This window comes from Melospiza georgiana, chromosome 3, assembly GCF_028018845.1.
Source record: "Melospiza georgiana isolate bMelGeo1 chromosome 3, bMelGeo1.pri, whole genome shotgun sequence".
Lineage (NCBI taxonomy): Eukaryota > Metazoa > Chordata > Aves > Passeriformes > Passerellidae > Melospiza > Melospiza georgiana.
The window spans coordinates 12,910,667-12,921,282 of record NC_080432.1 but is presented as its reverse complement, the minus strand read 5'-3'; the positions used below and the strand labels follow the sequence as shown (position 1 = coordinate 12,921,282).

Genomic DNA, 10,616 nt, shown 5'->3' with positions numbered 1-10,616 from the left:
TGCCAGGCCAGTTAATAAACACTGACTTTTATCTCCAGGCTGGTCCCAATCCTGACCTCTTCTAAGTGCAAGTACTATTTTCCTTCCCAGTTGCCTGTGAACAACTAACTTTAGAGAAGAGATTGTAGAGTTTGATGTCAGCCTAGTCCTACTGTGCCAGGAGGGCTGGGGGTCATGTTCCATCTGAAGTGCTCTGGGACTGCTGGAAAAATCTCTATCTCCTATCTGCCAGATCCCTTGGAGAGGAAAATGCACTTGCTGAATGAAGAAAAAAGATCTGGGAAAAAGCCAGAAGACAAGGAGGCTGGGGTAAGTTCTCTGTGAATCTAATATAAAGCATTGCAAGGAAATAGGTGGGTTTTCAGTCAACGCTGATCATACCCCCAGCATCTGAGGCAGTGATGGTTTACATCTGAGGAGTTGCAAATTAGGGAATGTTTTGGAGGCAGCATTTTCATTTTCAGTCATCTTTCAACAGGCTGAGGAAACCAGATTTGGAGACCTGTAATAATCTCATCCTTTGAGAGGCGAGTGGGGAAAACTGTAATAGAGTAGTAACTTTTCTCTTCCAGAGTTCCCATGGAGAAGGATGGGAAATGAAACCTCCATTTGCAGCTTCTTTACAGTTTATATGCTAAAAGCCTCCTATAGTCAGGAATGAGTTCCCATGGAGAAGGATGGGAAATGAAACCTTCATTTGCAGCTTCTTTACAGTTTATATGCTAAAAGCCTCCTATAGTCAGGAATGAGGTTTACTGGATATAGGCAGTGTTAATTTATTCATGGGGTTACTCAGCTAAGGCTGAATGGGATCTGTTTAGAGTTTGATTCCTTTTCCAAAGGGTCTACTAAACATCTATAGCTGAGAGTCTCTTAGTTGACAAATGTATGGTGTTGGGAGCATAGGAGGTAACATGACAAAGGCAGAATAATAAACACTCAACTTTTGGTAAAATGTGTATTTCTTCTTCCAATATACTTTTAATAGCTTTTCTTAAGCTAGTGTCATAAATTATCAGCAAGTGATGATTTAATCATGTACGACTGGCTCTATTGTTGTGTCAATGCTCTTGTTAGAAAACACAATGTCTGGAGAAATGTTTTCTCTTTTTTTCATAGGCCTCTTGATTTCTATTATGATTTTTTCTTTACTATAGGAAAAAATGCTCAGTATTTATTTGGGTACTATTGGGCTCACCCCAGTTTGTGGATGCATCTCTTTTCCAAATTGCCATTCCTCTCCAGCTTGCCTTACTTCTATTCTCTGCATTTTCCATGCAGTAGCTGTAATGCTTCCTCCTCCTCCCAGAGCAGCATTTCCCACTCAGGGTTTGCCAGGCTGAGGCTAAAGCAGATCTAGAGCAGAGCCAGGGGGGATGGGGAACAGCAGCAACTGTGCAAGTGCTGCACTTTCCCCGAGGCTCTTTAGGCACTCAATAACTTCAGCTTTTCCAAGGAATTACTTGTGGGAGTGCCAAGAGTTTGGAGGGCAGTTGGTGAGTTCTCAGTGTAGGGAAAGTTACATAGAGAAGTTTATAAAATACTTAAATGCTCCTGCCAGTACCTGGCACTTTTAAGTTTCCTAAAGCCTTGAAGAAGTGACTGTTGCTGTACTGAGTATCTGGGCTTGGATTGCAGGTGAGGACTAAAGCTGAGCAGAGATTGTCAGTGCTGTGTTCTCATATCCTGTAGCTGGTTACCGGAGATCTTTCTTCTCATACTGACAACAAAACCACAGAGGGCAGGTGTGAAAGAGTAGTGCCCTCTCTCCCCATGGAATGGAAAACTTGTTATTTTGTGGTGGGATTTCTGAAATCTGTGCTTGCCAGGCAGATGATTTTTGTTGTGCTAAATGTAAGCATATTCCACTTGCTGTAGGTAAAGAATTAAAGTGTGTATCTCTGTGTCCCCCCCATTACTGACAGAGAAATTAATCAGGGCAAACCCTGGCATGAGCACAACTGCCAAAGCTGTTGAGAAAAAGCTGATCTGTACCACACAGGGCCTTTGTGTTGAAAATCTGCTCTCTGATAAATGGCCGCAGGTGGGAGGTGGCCATGCTTTATCTTTTGGTATCCTTTGGCTGTACTGCTGCATGGTGGCACCAACAGCCATGGTCTGAATATCTGAAGCTTTGGAAAAATTCAGTTCCTGTAAGAGAAGAATCTAAGCCATGGGGTAGCTGGATTAAGAGGAACAATAAAATACCTCAATCTCCTGGTTTAGGAGAGTTGAAGCTGCTGTTGCAGATCTGAACTGGGGTCTGAGGCTGATGCATTGGGGTGCCCCTTGGTACTGAACAGGGAGCACTGACCCATAATGAGTCAAGCTCACAGAGGGTGTCTCTGTCCCCACCCTCTGGGTGTTGGGACTTCTGGGGATTTTAAAGTTTGCTTTCTGTCTGTGGCTAGCTCATGCTTGAAAAGCACCACACAGTGAAGCACTTCCCTGCCTGGTGCACAGGCTGAGTCACTAACACTGCTACCAAAACCCCCTTCCCCAGGGGGAACTGAGCAGGGTGAGGGGAAGGGATCAGAGCAGACCCAGGAGGGAACTGCCCAAAAAGGACCATGTCAGTGAGCATGTTCCCCAGACAGCTGACTGGTGACACACAGCTCTCTCATGCTGCTTGCAGCTGAAGCAACAAAGCTTTGCAAAGCTAGAGTTGCAAACAGAACTGTTTTTCATGACCAAGGATGAACTCATCCTACTATTCAGCTTTTTTACCTTCTTTCAGTCTGGTGGTTGTAAAACAGAACAAAAAAAAAGGTGGTGGTTTAGACTGTCTTTTAGGCTTTTAGAAAAAGTGTGGCTTGGTTGTCAAATCTGTTATGTGGCATAAGATTTTCAGAAATTCTTGGTGTTACCTTTTCTGTGCTCCTGTAAGTCAGGCTACAGGGAGATGGTATCAAGCTAATCTTGAAAATTTTCCTCTTAAATACGTATCATGGTTAATTAAAGGAAATACATTTTCCTTTTCCACCCTTGGAGGCCAAGCACCTGCTGTGAGGTTGTAAAATTTATGAGTTAAAAGTTGTTAATGCCTGACTGTGTACATAAAAGTTAAAGGCTACGAGAGACAGCATCACATCAAATGGTGGCAGTGGGTTGAGTCTGCATTCCCTGTGGGGTGTTTCTTGTGGATTCTGTCATGTCTGATGGGAGTGTCTTGCAGTTGGAGTCTCAGCTGTAGGACCAAGTGAAGAAAGAGTCTCAAAGGCTAATGCAGGATTTGGTACTTGCCTTTCAAAAACAGCAATGAGAAAGGCTGGGTTCAAAATAATTGTCTGATTACGTGCTGTTATTATAACTATTTTCCTTAGGATACTGGTTCTCAGTTGGAGTGACACTCTGAGATGTTATCTAATGCTGGATTGAGGCTACTGGCATGGGAGCTTTTAAGATAAATAGACTCACCTTTGTTTGACCTCTTCAGTTTGAAATTGCTCATATTAATAGTACCCTAAATCATTCTTCATCCTTTTCAGATGCTTTAAATATAACAGCTGTATTTACATGATCTAAACGAAACTGAAAGTTCTGTGTCTGTGCAGATGAACTGAAGATAGTCTTTTGCCCTGAGGAGCTGAAACTGCAATAGGGGGCAGGATGGAATGTAGAAGTGGCCTCACTCACTCCATTCCCAGGGAAAACAGAGTGGCTGGAGATTGCAGAGGCTCTCTTGTAAATCAGCTGTTTCTGAGCCACAGGAGGCAGACACAGAGTTGTACGGGTGTCCCCTGCTCCAGCCCTCAGGCTGCTGGGAGCCAAGTGCTGCTCCCTCGGGCAGAGTTTGGGAACACAGCCCTGAGTATCACCAGGGCTCAGCTGCAGGTGAGATCTGAGCTGGCTTCCACTGAGCTACTCCTGCCTTCTCCTGACCTCTGGGCCACAGCCCTGGGGGAGCAGAGCTGCTGCTGCCACAATTCTCCCTCTGCTGGGCCACAGGTGTGCTCTGGGGGGATGGATTAGACCCGTGGGGCTGGATTGGGTTTGAGGGAAGAGCTCTTCGCTGCTCCCTGCAACTGACTCGGTGTGAGGAGAAGGCAGCAGTGTCTGAGTTGTGCAATGTATCAGCAAACATTGGGATGCTGCTGTGAGAGGGGGTTGTGCAACTTTCCTGAATGAATAATGACTGATGAAAGCAATGCAAATGCTGTGTTGCTAAACTTGGGTTCCTATCCAAATGTGCAACTATACTTTTGATTTTTTATGTTTTTTTTTTAATGCTAGACCCAGCCTTTTAAATATAGAAGCTTTAAATAAGATTTCCCTGTGTCTATTCCTGCACCTAAATAAGCATTTTCTAGAGGCTGAGCAGCACCTGGAGTTCCCCTAAGGCATGTGACTTGTAAAAGCTGCAGTGTAATTAACACTCTGAAAAATCATGTTGCAGATTCACGTGCCTAAGGGTAGGGTTTTTCCCTCTGTTTTTTCATTTTCTCTCCCCCACCCCTTCCAGTCTCTGGCTGGATTACCAACTCTTACAGTTTTATTGTTACCCTTGTGTTAATTCATGTCTCTTAGAAAGCCAGGCTAGACTTTGAGAACAGTGAGGAAAACCTCATAATATGGATTCAGGGTTGTTCTAAACCCATTAGCAAGTATTTTATTGATTATTTAGAAACTAATTTAAGGAAGAGTCTTGTCAGTGTGCAGATCCTCAAAAACTGGTGATGTTTTCAATCCTTGAAGTACTGCTTTAAATATTCCTTTGAAAAGGAGCATGCCCAAAACAGCAGTTGTTACAATAGTGGTGTTACTTCATCTCTTCTCTTCTGGCCCTGACACAATGTTGTGTTTCTTGCCTGTGCTTGCTGAAGGACCAGTCATTATTTTACTTGCTGTGACAGAAGAAAACCGATTTCTTTGTAAGACCAAGCGAGAGCTAGATACTTGCATATGATCCTTTAACTGCTTTTCTTCAAAGCTGGGCTGTGTTTTTTTGTTGCTTTGCAGTTAGACCTGAGCACTGATAAAAGAGAAACTCCCTAAAGACAAACTTCTCTCTTGTCCTGACATACTATACACAAATCTCATTGAGTTCAGCCTTTCCCTCTCTACCTGTGGCTGAATCACATCCTGTCACTCACTCATGCAGATCTGTCTGAGCACTGAAGAAATGAAACACTGCAAGATGTGGTCATCTGAAATCCCGAGGGAGCTCCGGATGCCCCAGGTCAGGGCTGGCAGGAATTGCCTTCGGGGCCTGCCCAGAAGCGCGGCAGTGCCAGGCACCCAAAGGGCTCTGTGCTGCTGGGACCCAGCCTGGTCACAGCCTGCCTGCAGCGGTGCTTTCACCCTCGGAGCTTTTACATCTGCTCTGCTGACAGCTTCTGGAGCTGCTGCTGTAACATCTCCAAAGCAACGCAACAACAACAATGGTAATACCCGGCAGGAGCAGCGGGGAGCGCGCAGCTGTGCAAGAGGCGTGAGAAGCTCCGGTGTCCCGTGAGACAGCGGGGCTGGTACCAGTCCCTGCTGTGAGTGACCGCCAGGTGCCACTGCAGCGCCGGGAACAGCGGGACTGGGGCACGGGGGACACCTGGTGGCCTGCTCGGCGCGCCGAGCTGATGAGAGCTTGTGCTGATACTCCTGGGGGTGTGAAGGGCACACTCGGGGTGCAGCCCCCTTACAGACACATCTGCATCATCAACTCTTCCCATGCAGGACTCTGAAATGGTTCTTCTTCCTGTCTCAGTTTCCTGTTTGCCCTTGCCTCACGATCAAGTGAGATCCATCCTGGTGTTCCTGCCCCTGCATGAAGGTGTGCAATCAATATTTCCTCTCAGGTTGCTGTTTAGGGCCCAGCAAGCCGTGGAGGTTTCTGTCACAACCAGTGTGTGCTTGGCATCATATTCAGGATTTCATAAACACTGGCTATTGCATGTTCACAAAGTTGTGTCAGCAATCAGCTTTCTTTAGTATATAGATGATATCTGGGAGAAAAGATCTCCCATTAAAATATCACTTAATAAAAAACTGAGGTCATGATATTTTTTATATACATATGGGGGTTTTGTTGTTTATTAGTTTGGGGTTTTTTCCAGAAAAAGCAAATAGTAGCAGCCATGCAGTTTCTTCTGTAGTTCTAACTTTTACATAGTTAAAAAAAATATTTTTAACTCCCTGACTGAAGTCTGTCTGGAGCACTATCTATTTAAAAGGTATTTCTTTTAAATATTTTCTTTATAAAACCTATCCTCATCAGAGGTCTTGCACTGCTGGGAGAAGATTCTGAGATTACAACTGGTGCAGCTGAGCTGTACAGATATTAGGAGAGTTTGAGGATGTGGTGGTGTCAGGTCTATGCAATTTGAGATTTAGTGTGGAATTTGTTAATGCCAAAGAAGTTGGCTGCGGCTCTCTTTGGACTTTTACAAGCCTGCTGGTGATATTCCTGCCACTTTCTCTCCCATGGAAGTCTCCCCCTTCCTGTCACACCTCTCCATCTCTGTCAGGCAGGTATGTGCAGGGTTTCTGTGGGAGGAGCCCTGCTCTGAGCACCTTTAACCTCAAGGGGCACCCCCCAGTGGGTTCCCCCTTCCTAGCCTGAATTCCCCTTAATGTGAGCCCTTCATCCCAAGGGTAAGGTTATGTATTCTGGATTGGTGCCTTGGGAAGGCTGCCCTAGAACAGAGGCTGAACAGAGCTAAAGAATAAAGCAGAGATTTATTCAAAGGCCTCCATGGGTCCACCTTGGGCAGCACAAGAGCCCAGCCAGGGCTCCACCTAAGTGAACCCAAAATGGTCCCAAAATGCACAGCTGGTCACAGGGTCTGTCACTGTGATCAGTTCTGCTCCATTTGCACATTGGAGCTCATTGTCCAGTTATAGCTTCAGGTCATGCTATCCCATCCTTCTTGTTTTTGTCTCTTCAGTCCATGTTGTTTATGCTTTTGGGCCTGAGATCTGGATCATTTGTCCTTGGTGCCCAGCTGGAGAGGGAATTTTTTTGTCTCCCTGTTCTGTGCAGAGAGCTCACCATCCCATAATACGGGGCCCAGACCCACACACTAAAGCAACACAGAACCTGAAAAACATAAAAGCTAAACCTGAGGCATCAGGATCACTTTGGAAAAACACTTCAACAGGTCCTTAACTCCTGGATATGAGTGGTCCTGTTTAAGGTGCTCCTTTGTGCTTGGCCTGGTGTGACTCCTGCTGGACCTTCATGGACCAAACCATGAGTGACTTGTACCTTGGCTGGCACTGGAAAGGTGGGTTATTGTTTTGCCTAAAGAGTGCTGCAGCTCAAGCAGAGCAGATCCCTCATTATTTGATACGGATAGCTGCTCATTCTTACAAATGATTTGTCTAGCTTCATTATGTTATTTGTCACTTTGGCTTTTTATTTGAAATTTAAGCCCTTCAATGCAATCAAGTTCTATTGTCAGTTTTTACTGTGCAGCTGGAAGGAAGGGAGCTATACCTTGATGAAGTGGATGGTGACATTCAGGAGTGACTACATGAATAGAGGAAAGAAATAAAAATACAAAATACCTGGAGAATTGGATCAAGAGCTGTGGTAGTCTTTCAAGGATTTGATTAAACTGGATTGGAGTCATGGTCTTTTCTCCAAAAGAAAGCACATAAGTGCAGTTAATAAGGGAAGAGTAATGTGGTTTAAATGGAGCTTCTTTTTTCATGGATGGATCTTGAAAAATCCCTTGTCTCTGTATGTGGGTTCTTCTAAACTGATTACACTAATCTTGTTGTTTCTGTAATTTAATTATCTCTGCACTCAATGAGAACAAGTTAATTAAAAGTCTCTTCTTTTTTTGGCTGAGATGTATTAGTTTTTCCTATGTGGAACTTCATGGCTTTTGTTGGTTCCTCATGTCACAGGCTGGTTTTGTTCAGTGCAGCTGTGCTCTCTACTGCACAGTTCAATATAGTTAGCTTTGTAGCCCCTCCTTTCTGTGGGCTGGACAAAATTACCTCCAGGGATTTGCAAATGTAGGGCAGTAGTGTAAAAACACAAGTCCCACTCCTATATTAAAGTTTGCTCCTGAGTGGGAAATCAGGTTAGCTTCAGCAGGTTGGATTGCAGGCACTTTGATGTTGGAAGGCTGGAGGTGTGTGCTGGGAAATTGCTGGGCTTCCAAGCACAGTCCCGGTAGCCTGGGTTTGGAAATTGTGTTTTGTTTATAACCAGAAAGGTTTTGATTTTAGAAAGCTCTTGGGAGATGAGCTTAACCCTGGGCTACAGTACTGTCAGGGCTGAGCAGGGCTGGGCAGGATTTGTGTTTGGGTTGGCGGCCGGCAGGGCTGTGCCCCAGGAGCTGACACACTTCCTCCTGGGCAGGAATGCCACAGCACGTTGGTAGGAGGTGCTGCATGCTCCATGAGTCATTAAACCCAAAGCACTGCATTTTTCCTGCTCATTAAACATCACTTGGCTCCCTTGGTCAGAGCAGGGCTTTGCCTTCTGATTAACATGACTGCAACTCCCTCCCTCCCTGGCAGTCAGGGCTCCCCGTGTGCTCTTTGCTGTCCTGCTGCAGTGCTGCTCCCCGTGTGCTCTTTGCTGTCCTGCTGGAGTGCTGCTCCTCGTGTGCTCTTTGCTGTCCTGCTGCAGTGCTGCTCCCTGTGTGCTCTTTGCTGTCCTGCTGCAGTGCTGCTCCCCATGTGCTCTTTGCTTTCCTGCTGGAGTGCTGCAGATCCATGATGTTGGTACAGAGTACCTGGTCCTCCTTGGTGCTGGGGACACCCATGCACTTCCACAGCTCTGAAACCAGAAGGGCAAATGCAACCTCATCTAGTGTGAGGTGTCCCTGCCCATGCAGGGAGCTGGAAATCAATCATCTTTAGAGACCCTTCTAACCCAAACCATGCTGTGATTTTGTGAGACAATGAGACAATATAAACTGGACAATTGCTTTTGATTGTCAGTGCACACAGCTCCAGGGATCTTGTGCCATCTGTTAATGTTTTATCTCCTTCCCAAGATAAGTCCTTGGAGTGAAATCCACCAACCTGAAACTCAAATATTTCATGTCCATTTCAGGAGTTGGGAGGAGTTTCCCCTTACCTGCAGCAGGATCCAGAGAAGCTTTGACCTTTGCAGGCTCCCAAGGACATGCTATACTGTGATAGCCACAGATGTGCCTCCTTGTTCATCCATTACCTGGAGTGGGCTCCTCCTCATGTCTCTGACATGACAGCAGTGAAACATTTCCATTGCACCTGGCAGAGGAGCCCCATGCCAAGGCCACTGTAACTTGAGGATATTGGAGGAGCTCTGTGCTAGAATGTTCTTTGTAGGCAATGGCTCTAAAGTTGACTGGAGGAGTTGATGGTAAGGTCACACCCTGGGGCAGGGAGCTCTCCTTTCTGAACCCTGCAGAGCTTCAGGACTTCAGTTTTAGGAATTGTAGGTTCTGAACTGATGAGGATGAAGGAGGGCAAATGCAGAAAGGAGCAGTGGGCAGTTGTTCTCTCTGAGCCCTGGGCAGCTTTTGAGATCTGCATCCACTGTAATTTTCCATCTGTGTGGATTCTTAGTGGCTTTTGGAGATGTCTTTTCTAGCAAGTTTCATGAGTTAGTCATGAGGATTTGTAAACAAAAGTTTTAAATGTTGCACATTATACCCTGCCAGCTCTGACTTATGTTTGATCTGGAAAATTTTTGGAAATACCCAAGTATGAAGGCAATGCCTGTCCTTTAGATGGGAGTAGAGGAGACACTCCATTTCTAGGTGAATATCCCACAGTCTTATTTGTAAAGATTGTATTTTGATAATATGTTTTAAAGTTACTTTTGTAAGAGCCACAGTTCTGTGTTTATTGGGATTTTTGGCTCATTGAGTAGATAGCCTGTTTAGTTTGGTATATCAGATAAAGGTCTCAGGTTTCCAGCACTGAGATAAATGTGAAATTTTATTTCAAATATATTTTTCCAAGGTTGATTTCAGAAGCAAATCTTAGAAGGAAGTGCCTACACAGAAAATGTAAATCATAGTGCTGTAATTATCTTAATCCTCCTCTGGAACTTCTCTGGGAATGAAGCTGTCATCCCAGTATTTGGAATCTTCTGGTGCATTGTCATTTGTAGCCAGTTTTGGGATGTTATTCAGTGACCATCCAGTACATTCCTGCTTTATCAGAGCTTTAAAAGGCTCTGTTATATTTCTTGGAGGTGAGGTGAGCAGTTAATAAGTCTTTGACAGGAACAGGAGTATTGTCTTAACCTGCTCACTACCTCAATACCTGGAAAACTCCTCAAAGTCTCGGGTTCAGGGTGGCTTTGAAGTGGATACCTGCAATAATATTTGCAGCTCACACACTGATTCCATGCTGTGCTTGTTCTGCCCTCCCTTCAAGGACCTGATCCAAAACCAATTTTGAAATGAGCAGAAAGTCTTCTATTGATGTTGTGCCTGAGAGCAGCTCCTGAAGAAACTGCAGAGGAAGCGATAACATGGTGGTGGGTCATGTGCCTTGTGTCTGCAAGGCTGGGGAGCTGATGTCATGTTTATTAGAAGCCAAGATCAGAGTTCACAGGCTCAGGAAATGTCTGCAGAGTTTAGGAATGGTTTGTAACTTCTATCCCAATGACAGGTTTATTTGGCACTTTTTGATAAGTGGCCTGTTTGAAATTTCCTCTCCAAGTA

General features: G+C 45.0%; 1 protein-coding gene across 3 annotated transcripts in view; it reads left to right on the top strand.

Moving 5' to 3' along the window:
* Window positions 1-10,616, top strand: part of BMP2 (bone morphogenetic protein 2) — a 212,494-nt gene that overhangs the window by 37,914 nt on the left and 163,964 nt on the right. For all 3 annotated transcript variants that reach the window (XM_058020069.1, XM_058020070.1, XM_058020068.1), the window contains one exon: window positions 233-309. The gene's annotated coding sequence lies outside the window, so the exon portion shown is untranslated. The remainder of the gene's footprint in view (window positions 1-232; window positions 310-10,616) is intronic.